We start from the raw sequence: 7,861 nt of genomic DNA on the forward strand, positions 1-7,861 counted from the left end.
CTTATTATCAAACGAATCAGACAGCACTCGGAGAGTAAATAAAGGAAAACGGTGATGAAGAACATGAAAGCCCACGTTTTCAAAAGGGTAATTCATTAGATGCACCTAGAAAAACACAGAGGCTGCGTTAACCTGCGTGATGTCTTTCATAGTCAGAGAAATCCCTACTTTTTAAAAACTGTGACAACTCAATTTATTAACTTTGTATTAGGATTCTTTGCTAAAAAAGGTAAACATACATACGTAGAAGTCCCGAACTATTTACAAGTCAGGAAAGAATAACCCTCATCAGTTGAAAAGAATACGCTGAATTAAGCAAATCACAAAGGTCAGGTCTGAATTTGGTCAGAACAGGACTTCTAAGGACTGAACCATCTGAGTATTAAATGTAAGGTCTTAAACAGCAAAGCAATGAATAAGTCTGACAGCTTAAAGGAAGTTCAAGTAGTTAATTTCGTAAAAGCACCACACTTGACAAGTTGCGAAAACGGGTAAGTTGTTCTCAAAACCCAGAAAGGAGTGAAAAGGAACATCATCACGTAACATGACTAAAAGGTAAGGGCTTCAGTATTTTACATCCCAGTGACATGCAAAACCCAGTCTGACCCAGTGGTAGAATGCTCTATTTGAAAAGGTGTACAAACAGAGAACAGACAGTTACACAAGTTACATGAAATGTTCAACAAAATCTACTACAATTAAAAAAACCCCAGTCAGTCAAATACATTAACCTTTTGAAACTTTACCTCATTTCTCATCGTTCTCCAAACATTTAAGATAATTCACCCAACAACATTGATTTCACTCACTGTATCTGACCCAAATTCATCCAGCTCAGCCGCAAATCGGTTCTCTTCATCTAAAGACATTAAAAGAGAACAGATTTAGGCAAGTTACAGGACAGTCAAGACCAGACCAAGCTATCCTTCTTCCAATTTGAGCTCTCTAGAAAAATAAGAATTCATAAAGACTGTCACCGATTGCTCGAGATTGTGTATTTACCAGTCTTCCACACAATCTCCAAATAACACTCCCCCCAGGTTTTCCTGCTCTTGCACATCCAAGATAACGCTTCCTTCGTTTTCATTGAAATGGTGTCCATGGCAATATATTTTCCATAGCAAATATATTGGTTAAGCAATGCCCAATGTTACTTCAGAGCTAGCTGCATGCACATGAGTGCACAACATAAAAAAAAAAAAAAAAGTTATTTCTGCCCTGAAGAATTTCTAACTCAAGGTTTTACTTGTAAAGTGAGTTCTGGATAGCCCAGACGGAAAGCAAGCTCACACTTACGGCATGACAGTTTTGAGAGGAGCTCCTCAGTGTCAACATTTCCTTGTCTTTCTCCTGCAGCTCAGGCAGAAAAGAATACTTACCTTACAAGAACATGAGTTCTTAGAAACATTTTAAGCGTTACACATTCCACTTCTGGGTGTGCATCTACCTCCTGTCACAAGAACACCAGTCCTATGAATACCAGGGCTGTGGAGATCACATCTACGTCCTGCAGGCCCACTCCAATTTTATGTCCCAAGATGTTAAGGGCTACAACCCTGGTTCCCTTCGCTAGAACTGAACCCATGTTGTGTGGGACTTCACAACTGCAGGGAAGGAAGCCCAGCTGTGAAACACACAGGGACATCGCCGTTAAGAACCGTGCAGCTCCCAGAGAAGTGACCTTTCTTCTTTGAGGAACTCTTCATCTGCACCCCAATTCCAGCATCTTGAACAACGGCTTCTGTCACAAAGGCGGGTACTATGGAGAGCTTTGCTGATGGAACTAAACGCATCAACTGCAGTGCAGACACAGCTGTCCTGCAAGGCACGAGCTGCGACTCAGCCTTTAAGATCCAAAGCAGAGACACATTAGTTACCTGTCCCAAACGGAAGAGATTGCTCAGCTGTACTTCTACAGCAGAGCAGGAAACCTTGGTGATCACTGGAGGGCTAAGAAACTTTTGACTGCAACACTTACCATTTCTCTTACCAAAGAAAAGGCAAATCTTGAAGTGTGAGGGGTGTCACGGTTTGAGGTTGGGCCGGCCACTAATGAATGGCAGACGCTCTCTACTAATCTCTCCCCTTCCAAAAGGGAAAAGGAGAGAGAACAAGGGAGAGAGACTTTACAGTTTGGAAAAGAAAACTAAAACAGCTTTAATGGAACAATAACAATAAAAGAAAAGATAATAATAAGAATAAGGAAAAATGAAATATATACAGTATGTACAAATACATACAAAACCAACACCGAACCCAACTCCCCCCACCCTGATGACAATACGTCACCACCACACCGCAGGGCTGGCACTGGGGCAGTCCCAGGCTGGACTCGGCAGTAGACAGGGATGGGATACAGGAGCTGGACTCAGGCACTGGATTCAGGGATGCACGGATCAGTCCTCCTCAGATGTCGGCCATCGAAGAAGAGAGGAAGAGACAAAGAGCGCGAGACCCTCGTGATCTCTCAGCTTTATACTGAATATGACACCTATGGGATGGAATACTCTGTTGGTCAGGTTTGGGTCACCTGTCCAGTTCGCTCCTCCCTGTAGGTGCGACCCTTTTCACTCCTGGCACCCCAACACAGAGTACAAGATTTAGCAGTGACCTTGGTCGCCATAAGAACAAGTCTAAGCAAGGGCCTCTCTGCATCCCATTCCTTGGTACGAACTATAAACACCAGGCCTTATCACTACTAGGAGCAGTCACTGTCTGGAAAAACAGGCTGCTGTTTCAGAAAATGCTGTTAGTTAGAGGAGACTTAACTGAAAAGTTAAAAGCACTAAAACAGAATTAGTTCTGATTTAGCCCAAACCAGGACAGAGGGGTCACAACTTTTTCCGAACAGCCTTCAATACCTCCGAAGACTGTACCAGAGGCACTACTATTGCAATCAGTGCATCATCTCCATTTGAGCCATCAGGGGAAGGTAATAACAAGGTTCATGCAGTCAGTTATTATTCCTGAAGAACAAATTGGAGACCTTTGTGCTGGAGGAAATTTGTGACCTTTGACGGCCAATTCATATTTAAACTGCCATGTGTTCCTGTTTTCATATATTAAACATTTAAAAATTCACCAAAGTCCAGTTGACAACAACTTTCAACTGAAGATGCAAATCCGTTCTCATGGTTTTCTGTCCTTGGGAGAAGTCTACAAGTCAGACCTTTTCTGAACAAGTCACAGGTATTAAAAGCACCAAAAAATTCTGAAGGCATCAAAAGAGTGCACAGATGTTCAAACCTCAAGGAAGGAGTGTGTGAACACAGCTCTTCTGAAACACCGTGTTCTCCTGGCCAGGCACGCAGGATGCCAACAGAAGAGATGCTGTTGCTCTGCTGGGGAAGCCCAAAGATGCAACTACCCCTGTATCGGGTTCTATCAAGTACCCAAAAGCCGATGCTTCAACAACAGGGTAAGCAGCCATTGATAATCTCTCTAGAACTCTCCCAGCTTCTAAGCACTTGCAGCTTCCTGGGCCAGGCATGATTCTGACAAATTTAATAGTTCCCAATGGATTTTTCTTCAAAGACTTTAACTCCTCTTAAAGCAACACACACTTTAAGCATTTGTACTGTCTTGTGGCAAGGAACTCTGCAGTTCAACAACCCATGGGTGAAAAATCAGCTCCTATTCGGTAGCTGCCATTTGCTGCCTTCATTTGATGAGTTCTGGCGCTTGCATTGGAACAGCCAATGCATATTTCCCTTTAAATCCCTCAAGATTTCCCAGGCTTTTACCTTCCTTACCCAGTTTTGTCTGCTCTGGAATCCTAACTTACCAGACACATTTGGATTACCCGTGTCACCTTTATCAGTTCTCCTATATCCATTTTGATGGGGGAAAGGTTATGAAGAGGCTACAACTGCAGTTCTTTGAGGTGCGAGCACACTACAGATTTTTACATTTACATTTATTGGCTTATATTTTCCTTGCTCCGTAATTCCTAACATTTAATTTTCTTTCTCAACCATTACAGAGTAACAGGACCAAGTTTTTAGCAGGATCACAGGAAAGCACTTCTTATTTCATGGCTGCTTAGTTTCTGTACAGATCTTTGGCAAGAGCCCTGACAAAAGCAGCTTTTTCAGTTGTTTTGATTTTTAAAATCCTATCTCCCTCATCACCATCATCTTCATGACTGAAAAAAGCTACAAAAAAATTTTTGTGACAGTTTTTAATTTTACAAAGTCATCTTGAATCTTCTCGGGTGCAACACATTTCTCTAGCTGTTCACTAACTACGTTCTTCAGAATGAGAGCTTCTGTTGATTGGCTAAGTACAGACACTAGGCTTAGCACTCTCCTAGATCGCTTTCCCCACGTTTTCAAGAAAAAACCCAAACAGAGATTTTTCTGAATGCTGGAGGAACGCAGCGGCACTTGGGCCAGTAAAATTTGCCCACAGTACAAGCGTGGCTATTGAAAGTAAGGATTTTATTGCAAAGCTGCTGACCAGGACGAGGGCTGCTCAGCAGCATCTTCATGTCCTCGTATGCCAGACAGAGAAACCACGAGTAATGTTTATAGCAGGCAGCCTGAACGACATCTACATATGGCTGAACCCAAGGAGAAGCAAGAGAAGGTTTGGTAGCAGAAGCACCTCCAACACACAAAACCTAACACACATGACTTCCAAAAATCAGTCTCGGTTCATGGATACAGGACACACACAGCAGCGGCACACACAAGGAATTTAAGAATGCAGAAAACACGCAAAACCAGAATCCCATTGGTATTTCAAAATTTTCTCTGTGTGTGTGTGATTGTACCTACAACAACACAACAGCAACAACAACAGAGAAGAGGTCCTTCTGTAGAAATACTCGGCATTGATTTTTTCACTTTATTCCAGGGTAACACCATTAGAGTGGTGCTGCAAAGCCAGTGAGCTCTCCTAAGAGCTCCAAGAGACAGAAAGCACAATCCTCCCCACAGATTTTACCTAAATCCACAGTACTTGGGGTTGTAATGGGTAACTACTGATAGTTTGTTGATCAAAGGCAGTTGAGCGAGAAGAACAAGCTCTTTGTATGTAGAGAAAGATATTGTGAAACGTTAAACCTCACTGTTATGTTCCTATGTTATCGCAAGAGTACAGCTAACTGCGAGTTTGAACAAGCCTGGAGGGGTCACGTAGACAGAAGCAGCTGGAGGTTTCAATAAGCCTGGAGAATCAGCCGCCACAAAGATGAAAGGGGCCCCTCAGCTCGCCTGAATTTGTGAGCTGTAGGTGAAGCTGCGACTTCCCTCGGCCGCCCAGCGCTGCTTTGCTTTCCTACCTTAATCAATCGGAAATGAATAAGTTATTGCTGTATTGATTGACTCTTAGTTTGACTATAACAGGGTCAGCTATTTGTATACAGCGCAGATCAGCACAAGTCAGTAAGCTCTGAGGTGACACAAGGAGCCTGACAGGGAACTGGTACTCAAATCTTTCTGCTTCACAAGTAGGGTCAGCACTCCGCGCTGCTGAGACTGAGCTAGAAGCAGTACTTGCCACCCAGACATCACCCCGCACCGATACAGAACTGAATCAGATTGATGCCGTCGGTTGATATTTAATGTACTTTTTTTTAGGTTATGGGGGAAGATCTGATCAGTTTACCTGCCCTCCAGGATGTTACAGGCCTGGAAGTCAACCTGGTCGTCCAGCAGCTCACATGACCAAAGCAGCCATTCTAGAAAGATCCATGGCTGGCTGTAGGAGGAGGCTACCACTTTAACAGGCAGTTCAAAACCACTTCAGATCCCCTCTCCAAAACTCTTCTTTGCTTAAATATTTGTTTGAGCTGTTTTTTGTTCTTTCCACGGTCTTCTTCAGTAGACTACAACTTCTCATCACTTCTTCACAAGCTCCTAACACAACCTAACAAAAATATATCTTATTATCCTCCAGAGGAGCAAAGTGCATCTTTGGGCTCTCCTCTGAGCCTTCTCTATTTTTCCAAAATACTTTAAAATACATTGGAGCAGGAGTCGGACACAGCGCTGATCCCATCTGTTTCACAAACGCTACCTTCAACCTCCTCAGCATTCGCCTGTTATTAATGTAACCAGAAACGACATCAGCTCTTTCAGCATCACTCTGATATTCATTGAGCTGCTTGTCTGCAACGTCCCCAAATTCTTTTCACAGTCACTGTTTTCTACCCCAGGGACACTGCTTACATTCTTTGTTCTCACAAACAACATCCCCCTTTGTTCGAATACCCAAACTCTGTCAAGTGATTTACATACCTATGGATGACTGCTGCACTGTTTGACTTTCTGCAGCTCTCTGCCTTGCTATAATGGTGAATTCTATCAACATTATACATTACCGATACAAACTAATTTCACCGTCAAGTATAAAGAAATATTATAACCCGTAGCTTCTCATGTGAAATATTTATGTTCTTTAAAGGGATGAAAAACCAAACGTCATTAAACTTTTCTAAAAATCAAACTCCAGCTCTTACTCTGCAGCCACATAACTCAAAACAAGTGAAAGCACATAAGTGAAAGACATGCTCCGAGTTATCAGAAAAGTTCTACTTTGAATTCTGTACATTGCCCTCAGGATTTAAAAAAAGAAAAAAAAAAAAAAATCACCAAGCAGCTCTTCTGTGTCCCCTACTCTCAATAAATTACTTTCATTAATTTTATTACAGCTAGAACGAATACTGCTGTTCACCAAGCCAGAAAGAGCCAGTACGCTTATACTTCATGGCACATGGCTAAAGAACAATAAAGCTATAAAACAAACAGTAGAAGAATACAAACATAGAAATGCATCAATAACAACACCAAAAACACATGTGCAAAAGCATGCAAGAATTAATTTGTATCACAGAGCTCAAAACCCCTCAAACTGGACACAAGACACATTGTATATTAAAACCGATAACATCTGTAACTACGTACATTTTATCCAGATGTATGTTGGTTACAGCCCGTGGGGGTGTGCGTTCAAACAAGGAGCACTCCAGTTGAAACGTCTGCATTCTAAAAAGTTTCACCTGCAGGAATAAAAGAGCACTGTCAAACTCAGATTTTTTCTTTTTTTTTTTTTTTAAAAAAAATTTTCACTTGTGTTGAAGTATTCCTAGTTTAGAATTCTTTGGTGCTCACTGCAATCACCAGACCTGACAAACGCAACCCTGCTGCAGGGATACTCTGCATGCTAAGTGAGCTGTGAAACGCCCGTAATAAAATGTAACTCAACCCGAACTATGCAACTAAACGTTGCCTGTTTCCCTTTCTTCTATGGCTGAAGCTTCTTTCATCACTTACTGACTTAATAGTATGTCTCTCCTCAGACTCAGACAGTTCTTAGCAGGCTGTAATGCCTGAGGGCAGCAGCTGCAGTCCATCAGCAGGAGCAACCCGAGTGCAGCTCTGTCAGCTGTACTGAATTTAGCCCTGAATTTCACCCAGGTAAAATCCCGGTCCTTTATCCAAACAGTTAACTGTCACCATTTCCCTCTTGGAAAACGGATACCAAAAAACCCTCAGCAACTGAACACCACAAAACGAGTAAAACTTTTTGATAGGGTCATATTAGGAGACAGCCATAAACCTAAACTGTTTCCACTTCAGCAACTTGCAAACAAACCCTTTCCTTTTAAAGTAAACCTCTTAATGATCCAATTTGAATGTGTAACAACTTACACTGAGGTTTATGTTTGCTGTAAGCCATTAACATCATTCCAATTAAATGCTTTTAAATGTTAAGGAAACCATGTCTAACACAAACCTTCGTAAAGAAAATCAAACCAAGGAAATGGAAAAGCAAACAGCCTAGAATTACAGAGTTTTTCTAAATCCAGCTTGTGACAGAGACCATCTCTCCCAAGCAGGTGCAGAACAAGTAACTT

Source organism: Leptosomus discolor, unplaced genomic scaffold (assembly GCF_034619465.1).
Source record: "Leptosomus discolor isolate bLepDis1 unplaced genomic scaffold, bLepDis1.hap2 HAP2_SCAFFOLD_82, whole genome shotgun sequence".
Taxonomy (NCBI): domain Eukaryota; kingdom Metazoa; phylum Chordata; class Aves; order Leptosomiformes; family Leptosomidae; genus Leptosomus; species Leptosomus discolor.